Source organism: Corvus brachyrhynchos, unplaced genomic scaffold (assembly GCF_000691975.1).
Source record: "Corvus brachyrhynchos isolate BGI_N302 unplaced genomic scaffold, ASM69197v1 scaffold148, whole genome shotgun sequence".
NCBI lineage: Eukaryota > Metazoa > Chordata > Aves > Passeriformes > Corvidae > Corvus > Corvus brachyrhynchos.
Window position 1 is genome coordinate 557,463 of NW_008239785.1, and position 13,071 is coordinate 570,533.

Sequence of the window (13,071 nt, forward strand, 5' to 3'; positions counted from 1 at the left end):
TTATATACCAGCCTAAACCTGCAGAGGAGTTCACCAAGGCACACCAGAAAAGTCAAACCAGATTTATCTACCAGGCTTAAAGAAGGGAAAAGATGAATGACAGCTCCTTTCTTAAAAGGGAAAGAAAAGAAACATTAACTCCTGGTGTTAAAATGCTGTAAAACTGGCTTTTGACTCAGCACAGCATAATGCTGCTTGTAAATGGGGTAATTGGTTTGTGTGAGGTCATGAAATGAAGCATGCCTGTTCCTGCCCATTGCCTGAAGCACAGTCAGCTGCAGGAGGACACAATACTTGCACAGCACAGGTGAGGGCAAAAAGACTCAGGTATCATGCAAAATAAGGGATAAAAGGTATTAATAAATTTAAGTGTGTGAAGAGCTAAATATCCGAGAGCTTGAAACTCCCTTACCCTTGGAGGTGACACTGTGCTTTCTAATCCCATCCCTCTTCAGCAGCGCAGTGATCAGCAAGTGCATAGAGTCCCCTTCTGCTTTGCCACCTTTCTGGGTTGGAGGTCCTCAGCAGACCCAGACTGCAGCAGAACTGAGCGTGCAGAGAGCAATCCTGTGCTGGAAGTGAGACACACAGATGTTGGACGGGTGGCAAAGCACAGAGAACGAAACACACAATGTGGTTCAAACATCCAGCCACCGGGAGAGCTGCTGGAATCCCTTCTGTTTATGTTTCCAGACATCTCCATCAAGTAGGGGGTAATTAAACACTACAGCAATTGGGTGATAGAATGATTTATTTTTAAAGCACCCTCACAGCCTGGGGCTTTGGGAAGCACATGGAGATATGAACATTTCTCCAAAGAGGAAAAAGAGCAGAGCGCTACATGGAACCCCAACTGAGGGCAGGCAGAGGTACAGGAAGGAGAAGTGAGCAATAGGCCAGCATGGAAAAGTGATGCAGCTCCTTATTTCACTGTCAGCTCAGGCTCTTTAATCTTTGCAGGCTTTATTTATGAGTTCAGAGAAAGAAGGGAGTGGTGCCAAAAAATGTGAAAAGAAAATAAAATTACTTATTTGAATACGAAACGTCCCACGGAAAGCAAAGTCCAGCATGCAGAGAAGGAATCACGGAGACCATAACCACAGATCAGTGGACAAAAATAAAAGAACCAAACCAAGATGGAAGAACCTGCCCAGGGTCACCATGGCAGGTCTGGGGTAGAGGTGAGAGAGGTTTTTCCAAGCTTCTGTCTGTTTATCAGCTGCACTTCCCCAAAAATTGCTGTTCCCTGGGTTCCCTGGTTTTAAGAGAGAAGAGAGCAAGGGGAAACAGAGAAGTGCGCGATCATAAGAGAGCTGTGACAAGAGACAAAGGACTTATTCCCAAAGGAACAAACAACAGGGGCAAAGGCTGCAGGAGAGATGTTGCAAAAGCCATTTCTACCTCCACAGCATTGAAAAGTAAAGGTCCAAAAACATGAATGACATGGGACCATTTGGCTTCAGGAGCTCTCCGGTTCCTGGATTTCTTTTCTGGTCTTGTTTGTCCTGAAGCCCTTCCCAGAAAAATCATGGAAGAAGGAAGGAGAGAGCAGGCTGACCATTTGAAATACACAGAGCACCAAGGCATCCTCTCCTGCCACAGAGGTCAGGAGAGCAGATCCTTGAAGCCAAGGACCATGGGAATTCAGCTTTACATCCAGGCGCGCTTCAGTCCGTTTATTTTACATGTTTATTTAACATCTACATGAATCAAGGCAATATTATTTCATAAAAAAAAAAGAAAGAAAAAAAAAAAGAAAACTTGGCTTCATTTATTCAAACATTTGGACAAGGAAGGAAGAAAGCCCAGCTCAGGATTTGGCTGGGTGGAAGAATAGGAATAGGCAGTTATTACCCTGTTGTCAGTGGTTCAAAACCAACCCAATTGGAGGAACTGAAGCAATTTTCATCTGGCAGCTGTTGGAGGAACCTCCCTAAAAGGAGTCATGGCCTCAGCTCAGATCCAAGCAGATAAGAGTCCTGCAAGGACAGGGAGCAGGACAGAGCCTTAATTTTTTCCTGGAGAACAAGAGAAACGATGGACTTTCTGTAGGTTTGAGTGTCGCAGTGAGAAGGTGTTCACACAGCTCTTTCAGTGCCCATTCCAGACAGAAGGAAAAGTCAGACCTTCACTGAACAACCTATCCAGACCCACCACGCTTTTACTTACATGGCATCTCCCAAAACATGTCAGTGCCCAGAATAACAAACACCCAGAGCAAAGGCTGGTCAGGGAAACACTGCTAAAAGCTGCAGAATAATACCAGCAGCACGAGGTCATAAACTAGAGCTGCCAAGGCATTAAAACAAGCAAGGGTTGTTACCCCTCCCACTCCTCTCCTCAGAATAACATTAAACACCAAGGCAGCTGCAGAAGCCATATTTTTCTAGGCAATTCCCAAAGCTGCTACCACGTCTTGCCTTTAAATCAAGGCTGGATGGGTTTTTGGAAGATGCGCTTTTGTCAAATGCAAGTTATGGGGTTCAATAAGGGTTGAAATTCTCTGGCCTGTGCTATACAGGAGGTCACAGCCTGGATGATTTAAAGTCTCTTTTGGTTCCAAAACCTATGGAAAGAGCTACGAAGCCTCCTGCCCCAGAAATAAAAGAATAAACAGCAGCAAATAATAAAATTGTCAAACACGGACAGCCTTCACCCACAGAACAGCCGTGAGCAAAATGAAGGCTCTTTGGCCCTGTTCATTAATCACAAGGATTCAGATTCATTACTGAGGTCTTTTCTCCCACTTTCCAAATGAAGCAAGGTTTATGGAGTCACACTGCACACTTGCTCCGTCCTATCCAGTGTTCGGGCCTGTCATCCACGTCCAACAAGGAGTGCAGGTCTGGGATATTAATTTACTTCAGTTCTGGCAAAAGAAAGTAAGTGGGTAGAAGGAAAGAGAGCTCGATTGATATCCCCAGTGAAAGAAAGGCAGTAGCATAAAAATCAATCCTTTGCACACCAGGAAAAACCTCTGGGAGCAGGGGAGGAGGTTAGGCCCCCCCACCTTGGGGAGGGAAAACCTCTGGTCAGGATTTTCATACCCTGAGGAACCTATTCCAGCAACATTTCATACTGGCCTGGATTTTCTGACTTCTAAGGACAACAGAGCTCATGCCATAGTTTTAATACAATTAATAAAACTCCAACGAGCCACTAGACACCAATCAATGGTAAACTGAGCCCTAGGAGTTTCAGAACTCACAGAATTACTTTTATTTATGGCTAATAAGCCACAGCACGGATGGCAGAGCTTCAAAGCAGTTCACAAGCCCCTCCATCACACAGCCTGCAGTGTGGATACCACTGGGAGTGTGGATGAAGCTGGGGCCAGAGCCCCTGCAGCCCCCTGTGTACGCACTCCTAATGAGCAACAGAGCTTTCTGAAGGGTTTATATGGTCTCCACCAAGGCAGGACCTAATTTAATAGTTTATTCTCTCCATTTTCTTCTGGGGAGCAGATCACGGGGAGTAAAAACCGCCCCAGTGCCATTTAGAGCTTCCCATGTGTTGGTTATTGTTATAGTTTTACTCTCGTTGCTCGGGCACCCTGTGCAGAAGGCAGAATGTAAAGAATTCCTGCAATGACCTCATCCTCTGGTTGGCAGGCACTGCTCTCGCTGTGTCCTCGGGTGGAATTCATCATGAACTGGCTTTTGCTTGTGTCCCTGTATATGCAACACCAGTGACATCAGCGTAGCTGTGGGAGCAGTGGTAGCTCACAAGCACTGACTGCAGAGGCCTGAGAAAGCCAAATGGTGATTTATATAAGATACTGTATAAATTTCACTCCCACCCCTGTGCCATTTAACACTAAGAATTAAAATACCTTTTTATTTAGTATGAAATCAGATAGGCCTTTCATCGGGGATGACACCACAGTAGTTCTACATGCCTGGGTTCATCACTGCCTTGACTAGAAACCCCAATGAAATCCGAGGATTAAGTGTATCTTTCTGGCATAAATCCAGAGTGAACTTTGGGAACCTGTAGGATGGCCCAGGGTGGGTTCTGACATGCAGATCACCCAGGACAAACAGGTGTCAGTGGGTGCAGGTTCACTCCAGGGCTGTCCTGGAGCCAGCACAGGACAAGCACATTTCCAGAAGAGAAACAAAGAGCTCCTAACAAATGAAATATTTTTTAAAATATTAACACTTGTGTCGAACCTGCACCCCATGATTACTTCACAGTCAAAGCTAAACTTATTTTCCAGAGACAATACTGCTTTGAATCCAACATTAATTCCAGCACCTCTGAAATCCCAATAATTTGGTGTGTTTATCTGAGTTGAGAAGATTTAATGAATCTGTCTGTGGCTGTTGATACCTGTAATTTTTGCTAGTTTGCTCCATCAATATACAGTCCCATCTGCTTTCAACTAGGGTCAAATCCAGTTTTCTTCACACCAAATAATCTCAACAAGTCCTCAGAAAATCCATTCTGGCCAGCTACTATGGAAAAACCTGGGTTCACCTGGAACTGATGAATGAGTAAAATAAACTGTGAATGGGACAGTCAGGAGCAATGCGTTCCAGGGAAAAATCTGTCATTTTAACAACCAGGTACTGGAATCAACCCATGATCCTCTTCCAGGCTGGATACCAGGCTGAATCAGCTGCTGCAAAGGCACAGTCCTTTCTTATTCCAGAGTTTTCCCTCACTAAACCTAAGTCAAGAATTCCCCACCACCTCCACCCCGATGTTTTTCTCATTTGGGCTCTCATTCCTGTATCTGTAAAGCCCAGCAGGAGGATCATTCCAAGTGCATTATATTTAGATGCTGGATGTGAGAAACCAAGTAGTTTTCCTTCCCTGAGCCCCTCCATATGCAGAGCTCTGCTGGACTCTGCTGTGCCCATCCCATGGGCTGGCAGGTGTCACTGCTGAAGGCAGCACAATCTTCCTACAATTTTTTCCTTTACTGAGTTTCAAAATATGTTTAAAACCCTTCTGATGTGACTAACTTATTGGTTCCACTTCAAGGTGTGGATTTATGGTTTGTTTAGCCCAATACTTAAATGCCTTCTCTGTGCATTTATACCCATGTAGAAGATTTGGGAGGGGAAATTAAAAGAAAAATCAGTGGAAAATGAAAAAGTTCTAGCACTGCTGAGAAATAATCCCCTCTCCATTGCATGATTCTGACATAACAGGTTGGGCTTATCCTCATCCTGCCTTACATCACAGCCTCTGAAGCACAGCACACACATGCAGGATGTCCATTGCAGAGCCAGAACCACGTGACAAAATCTCATCCATCGGTCCCTTGCCATGTAGCTTGGCCATCTGACCAAAACCATGTGTCCTCATGACTCCAAGCAAGGACAAAAGACCCTCTCTGCAGCCCTCTGGCCGGGACCAAGGTCCCTGTGTGGCTGGCACACGCTGGGCTGTGCACGGGCAGACCACTGCAGTCGTCAGGGAACCAGGGCTTGGGTTCAAATTAAAAAACAGAGAGAAATTTCCAAGCCAAGAACAACAATACAGCTGGAAACAGTGCAATGCTTCACACTGAACAAACATGAGATAATTTACCAGAGCACTGACTCCAGCTCCTTCCCGAGATAGCACTGGCGGCACCTCTGAGCACAGCAGACAGAAGCAGCAGAGGGGAGGGTAGGTAGGGCATGGAGAGGGAAATTCAACCAAAATAGCCTTTTAGAGTGAATTAGACTAAACCAAAACAAGGACAGAGGGCTTGGAGCTCCCTTTGAGCTTTGTTGCTGACTGCAAACACAGTGCACTTAACCCAAAGGATATCAGCAGAAGACAGGCACTGGAATAACATGAGTGCAAAAAAAGACAGAGATGTATAAAGACACACACACTGCCCTGTCTCACTGTGCCAGGGTGCTGGACATACCCACCCTTGAGGAAAAGTGCAGCTCAGCTAAGTCTTTTCAGCTTGCTGTAGGTCACTCCTGTGTTTAATTTCATCTCAATTTCAATTTGTCCTGGTACTGTTGTTGTGCAAAATTTGGCTTGAATATAGGAGGATTCCAAACAAAGCTCTGTGGAGAGCATTTACAAGTGAAGAATGAAATGCAAACAGAGCTGCCAGTGGTTTCCAGTGTCCCAACCCCTGCCCTTTCCTGTCAGAGGAGTAGCACGAGGCATCAGAAACCCTCAGAGATGGCCCACTTATTGCTAAACACCCCTTACCAGCTCTAATGTTCCTGTAAGGATCAGGGAGTTTGGATACTTATCCTAACCACATCTCAACGTCTCTCTGTCCACTCACTGGAATTGCAATGGGATTACAACTGAGTACAACTCACTTATCCACACACCAGGACAGCCAGACTCAGCCCCGTGCTGCCTGTGCCACCTCCTCTCAAGGGTCACAAGACCCTTCAGGCACCTCAGCAACGAGTCCCTTGCTGCTGGGCTTGTATTTGTGCTTAAAACAAAATGTGATGAAAAGAATAAAAGCTCTACTTTTTCTCCCTACTTGGGACTTTTCGCTTCTTTAACAACTTCTTTATTATTTCACCAAATCACCCGTATCTCTTTACAAGTAAATATAAGCTGTCCCTTCACGAGGGGGTGGGGGAAGAGAGGACACTGTTTTCCCTCGGCAGTATCAGTTTTCAGTGTGACACACAGTTCACTGTGGAAAGCAAACAGCCCTAATGAGAGTGGCTGTGCAGTTGCTGCTCCCTGTGTCAGCTACTCGGCTCCCGGGAGCAGCCCCAAGCCCTCAGCAGGGTCAGCGCCAAGGAAATGGGGAGCAGGACATGTCCCACGTCCCTCGCAGCTCCCAGTCCCTCCCAGCAGACCCTCCTGGCTGGGGGACAGTGCATGTGCCAAACCTGCTGAGGCTCCAGCCGAGCTGGGGTCACTGCACCCACTGCTGTGTTTACGCCACATCAAAGGGTTGAGAAACGACGCTGCCTGGCTCTACATCCAGAGTGGTGCAGTGCCAGGGACACAGATAAAGCTGTTTTCTAACTTAAGATGATGTTTGGATGGGAGGACAAGGCTGGGGCATTTCATCAAGCACCTCAGGCTGAGTTCAGCCCTTGCAGGGGCACTTCAGGTGTCCGTACACTGAGGGGTCAGCGTGTCCTAAGGAAGCTGTAAGAGTAGCAGCCTAAAAGAACTCCACCCACAGAGCTGGGCAAGCAAGCTCTGCAGTCTTTGGAGCACCCCTAATCCCACTGACCCCAGTCTGCATCCCCATCTGCATCCCAAATGGACCCTGCTGGGCACTGGAGCACTTTCCCAAATCAATTTTTCCCTGCTTATGAGAGGTCTGAGTGGGCACCTTCACACGCTGCTGAAGGCGGACCCCAAGGACAACCCTGCTCCAAAGGGTGAGCTGTAGGTTGCACGGTCCTGCCTATAAGCCTCCAGGACCCACCCAATCCCAGGGTCCTGGAAGGGTGCAGAGATGGCCATCACCCCCTTTTCCCTCTCAGCTGGAGGATCAGAGTTCCTCCTGTCTGTTTGCTCACATGTGCCTTTTCTCAGGCTGCATTTTTCTTCTCACTTTTGACCAACAATCACCATTTTAATTAGACTGCAGCTCTGTTGCAATTATTTCTTTATATATCCTTGCCTTTTATCTGCCTATCAGAGAGCTGTCTATCAGATTTAGGACACCCCACAAAGCTGCTCCTCAGGCTTTGAGTGTCCCCATTGACTCAGGACAGGATCCCAGGCTGGGGAAACCACCATCAGATCCTCATTCTTCACCCAGCTTTAATTTACTCCTGACACCAGGAGTCCCAAGCTTCTCCTCTTTGCCTTCATTGCGGTCTGCAGCCACCACAACAGCTCAGCACCAGGGGCTGAGGGCGAGTGACACCCGAGGAGCGTTGCCATGGGCGCAGACGATTGTCCCTCTGGGTTCCCATGGCACCGGGCCAGACACGCAGTGGTGATGAGAGGGAAGAATACACACCAGCCAAGCTATTTGTAGCCCATCTAAGCATCTCACAAGTTAAACAGTTTGTCTTTCTTCCCCCTGGTCCCAGCACCCATCGAGCTCAGGGGGCTCCCCCAGCCACCAGGGCAGCACTCACAGTGCACAAAAGGCTAAATAATTGTCCTGACTGACCTGGAGACAAAAATAAAATTCAACACGGGTGCTCAAGCGTGGCCAAGGGCAGAATTTGGCTCCAATGAGCTGCCCGTTGGCTGGTTTTCATTTTGCAACTTTTGGCATGAAGTCTTCATCTCGGCCCTTGCTGCAGGCAGGGGTAGGGCAAGGATTTGTGCCAAGGGCTGGGGTGCAGCAGGAGCCTCAGAAACCCATGGGGGAATTTCTCGCACCCTGGGAAGCACAAAACACAAAAGAGCCCTGGGGAGGCATGGGAAGAGGATTTCTCTAGACCTCACCTCACAACCATGGGAAGGACGTGGCAATGGAGACCCATCCCTCCAGCCAGGGACAGGCATGCATGGGACAGCTCCTGTCACCCTCTCCTTTGCAGGCTGACTTGAACAGAACAAGTAATTTGTCCGACCTGGGGTGGTTTTCAGAGACAGAGAATCTTCAACCAGCCCATCTCCACATGCCACAGGAAGGTTCCCTCAGTCTCCCTCGTCTGTGCCTGCAGACCACTGATCACTCTGCCAGAGATGAGGCTTCATCAGCTTCCAGCATCCAAGTTCTGCAGCATTTTAAACCCACTCTGATGTCGCATTCTGCTGGTGATGTCAGCCAAAAGATATTTCAGCAGAGGAGGGGAAAAGAGCCCAGCAGAAGCTTACAGTGTGATCGAATACAGAATAAACTTTGCATACAAATTAAGCATCTTCCTTCTTTAAACTGATCCCCTCCTTCTCCAGGCCCTCAAACTCATATCACTTCTCAGATCTCCCCACAAGCAGGGGAAATCAGCAGCTAGCCAGTCTGCTGGACATGGTGGTGAGAGCAAGAGGAATTAGTCTCCATAGTACATGAAAAGAATTAGGACTATTTAATCTCCTTTTCCCCTTATCAGTGGTCTCAAATATCCCTTTGAGAGGGAAAAACAGTGGAAATTCCTGCAAATCTTCCCTACAGTTAAGGAATTGACAAGATTTTTCAGCTTTTTCTCTCTGTGGTTGAAAAATTACTACATAAAGGAAACAATCTTTGGGGCATGTATAACTCACAATAGACTGAAACATTATCTTAAACTATTCGTCTGCTTCCTGCTTAAGTAAGCATATTAGGAATGTGTGTATATATTTCTTGGGCAGCTTAAAAATAAAAAGAAAAGAGGTATATAGCCTGTCCTGCTTTTGAGGAGCATGTTGTTTATGTTGTTATAAGCACAGGCCATATTTATAGCTGAACGCTCGTGAAAGTGCCGGCAGGCTGGGAAACATTTGTTAGGTTTAATGATCTTTTATTTAACTGCTGCAGAAAAATGCATCCCTTTGGATTGATTCATGACATGAATTGTATAGAAACCTTCTTCCTTGAGAAAAAAAAAACCTCAAAAGGTCAATCTGACATTTCAGCTTTCTCAAACATCCAGCAGAGATGTTCACAGAGCAAAATTCCCAGCCTGACAAGCTGGATGGGGTTGGGGCAGGGAAAGGATAAACCACAGCTAGAGATACTTTTCAGGACATAAAGCAGAGCCATTCAAATCACCTGGACTGGAAGGGACCCATCCTGCCCTGCAGCAGCCCCACTCCACAGCCTGTGAAGTGCACCACACTTCTCAAAGCATCCTGAGGCCGAGGCTCCACAGCCTGCAAGAAAGGGACTGACACTTCCTTTTTGCTGTGTGGCATCTCCCCCGTTCTAAAAACAGGCTAACCAAGGCCCAGCCTGCCTCTCTCACTCAGCCACTGAGTCAAAACCAGAGCTGAGAAGAGCTTTCCTCAGCTGCCTGAGCTGGCTGCAGCATCTCCTGCCACAGAGCAGCAGCTCCTCCTGCAACCCTCAGTCAGGGGGTCACCGGGTTTTACAGTTTGCACCTCTTGCCTTGCCAAGGTGCTGCATCTCTGCACTGCTGCAGAATCAGCTCAAGCCTGGGCCAGCCCCTCCCCAGCAGAGCAGTGGCCCATCACAGGACTCTGCAGCTGAGCTCCCAGCACTGCTCTGGGCTAGAGCATGTGCACACACATGTATGCACCAGGGTTTGCTGCCACAGGGGCCAGGGATGGCTGAGAACTGCTTTTGTGGTCATGGAGAGGGAATGACGTGCAGAGACCTGCACCAGAGCACTCCCACGAAGCCAGCTGCAGAGCCAAGCCAGCCCAAAGGGACCTGGTGCAGCAGGGGCTCCCCTGGCAGCTCTGCCCACACCATGGAGTGACCATCCCTGCAGCAACAGGGAGCAGCCAGTGCTCCAGCCAAGCACTTCCCTCTGCCTGTGGTTTTTTCTGAGCACCCACCAGTCCCGTACAGAGCAATTCCACTGTGGGGCTGAGCACTGATCACTCATTAGGTGTTGTACAGGTCAACATAAAACACCCCCCAGTTTTTCCACATACAGTGGGGTGCTTTGTGGTGGGAGCTCCCAAAGCCCAGGACAGCAAACACCATTAATATTTCCCTTTAGAATCCCAGAATCAGTCAAGTTGGAAAAGACCCTTAAGATCATGGAGTCCAGCCATTAACCCAGCACTGCCAACCTACCTCTAAGCTGTGTCCCTAAGTGCCACATCCACCTGTCTTTTAAATCCCTCCAGGGATGGTGACTCCACCACTTTTAGGCAGCCTGTTCTAGTGCTGATAGCCCTTTTTCCCCTAATAACCAATCTAAACCTTCCCCGGAGCAACTTGAGACTGTTTCTTTCTTCTTGTCCTATTGCTTGCTGCCTGGGAAAAGACATCAGTCCCACCTCCTTATGACCTTTCAGATAGCCTCCTATTCTCCAAGATAAACAAGCCCAGCTGCCTCAGAGTCTCCTCACATGACTTGTTCTCCAGATCCTTCACCATTTTCGTTGCCCTTCTTTAAACACTCCAAAATCTCTACCGGAGATGCCTCGGTTCATCATTGTTCTCCCAAAAGCAACAGCGGAAACACAAGTTTGGTACTTGCTAAAAATGCTTCAGAGGCAGAAAAAGAGGGGATTTGCTTCCAGAGATCACCCAGAAGAGTAGCATCAGAAGAGAGCAAACACTCATCACTTCTTTTCTCTCTCCCAGGGGTGGCTGTAGGTCTCCAGCCTCTGAGGTTTGCTTTGTACCCTGTGAGGGTCTGTAGCACTTGGGGACAAGGACAAAGCCAGCAAAGGGCAGCTGCTTCCTCACAAAGCTGACTGCCTTCACCCACATGTTCCCTGCAGCCCTAAACCAGGTAAGAGATAACCACGAACCTTTCCTTGCTTCTCCTGCCTCTTCCCATCACCCACAGCAGGGCTCTGGGTTAAGGAAAGGCAGGACAGCAAGAGTTGCTTCACACTGGCCACATTCTAGGAAAATCTCAGCATTTTCAGTACCCGGCAAGTCACAAGTTCCAGCAACATGTAAACAAAACATAAAAACCAAAACAAAGCACTGAGCTACTTTGTCCTTATCTGCCTGAATTCTCCCTTTTATCCCACAGCTTCAGGGGAGAGAAGCCTACAGGCAAAGGAAAGCTGTTCCAAGGTGCCAGTTTGACTGCCAGCATCACTCTGGCCCTCCCCACAGAGACAGCTCTTACATGAGTAAACTGCATCTTTGAAAGCCAGCGCCCTCCAAGAGGGCAGCCCCAGGGCTCCTGCCCAGGCCTGGCTGCTCTCAAGCCAAGTAAACTTGATTACTCCGGTTAAACCTCTGCTGTACTTGTTCTTCTCTGAAAATTGTATCAGCTTCTGTTTTCAAGGAATCTAAGAAGCAGATGAATGCATTAAAATTCCAGTCTTTCCACGAGGAGTTCTGTTTACCCTGGCCAGGCAAGGTGCAGAGAGGTCTCTGTGCTGCCCTGCTCCCCGCAGTGGAGTTGGGGCAGTGCAACGTTTCGGTTGGAAACTCCTTTAGTTTTTACAAGAACCAGGTTTGCAGTGCAGGACCTGTTTGCTCATTGACTGTTGTGTCTCCTAAGCCTTATTTTTGGACCCGTTTTTCATAGGCTGGGGGTGAAGACACTTTTTCCATGGTAGGTAACAGAAAAGTCCCAAAGGGGAGCTCCATGAAACTCCACGTAATGGCACTGTAGAAATATGATCAGGATGAATTTTTGCTGCCTACACAGCAGCATCCAGCCGTGGCCAATGGATGCAAGAAAAAATAGAAGGTTGTACCAGAGACCATGAGTGCCACTGGGCCTGGTGGGACAATTGTGTGTTTGTCCTTAGGATGAAAGAAGAAAATCATTTTGGACTGTGGCAAAGCCCGGAAAGCACAGTGGGAAGGTTTAATGGGAGTTTAATCACCACTTTTAATGGGATTTGCTACAGGTCGCACAAGGCAGAAGAATCATAGAATCATAGAATCATAGAATCATTAAGGCTGGAAAAGACCCTTAAGATGATCAAGCCCAACCATTAACCCAGCACTGCCAAGCCCACAACTAAACCATGTCCCCCAGTGCCACATCTACTCATCTTTTAAATCCCTCCAGAGATAATGACTCCACCACCTCCCTGGGCAGCCTTTTCCAGTGCTTGACAGCTCTTTCCACAAAGAATTTTCTCCTAGCATCAAATCTAAACCTCCTCCAGAACAGCTTAAGGCCACTTACTCTCGTTCTGTCACTTTTTACCTGGGAAAAGCAACAGGCCGGAGCTCCCTGCCCATGACTCTGGGTTATCACTGCAGGAGTCACTGTACAGCTCCAACAGGGAGCAGCCTCAGGTCCCCACAGCACTTTCCTGCCTCAGTTAAACACCTGGATGTGGTGACCATTTCCAGGTGAGTCCTTAGGACAGCTGGAAAGGACCTGTGAAAGGAAAGGTGTTTTAGAACTGAAATGGTCACTGTTCTTCTCCATGAAAGATGAACAAATTTCACCATTAAAGGATGAGCTCAGTCGATGTGAAGACCAGGTTGTTGTAACCTTTAGTCCTTCTCGGAGCAATTTTTCTCCTGAAGAAGCAGCTGCCAGGCCAATTCAGAGGGATTGCTCTTTCTGAAGGTGGAAAATGCCGGGCATTGTGTCCAGCCTGTGTTTGAAGTGGGAAAAAAGC

At 47.7% G+C, this 13,071-nt stretch overlaps 1 long non-coding RNA gene across 1 annotated transcript in view; it reads right to left on the minus strand.

Annotated features, from left to right (window-relative positions):
- LOC108448880 overlaps window positions 1-611 on the minus strand; it is a 62,188-nt gene extending 61,577 nt beyond the window's left edge. The window contains exon 1 of the long non-coding RNA XR_001864948.1: window positions 413-611. This is a non-coding gene — a long non-coding RNA (uncharacterized LOC108448880). The remainder of the gene's footprint in view (window positions 1-412) is intronic.
- Window positions 612-13,071: the final 12,460 nt, after the last annotated feature.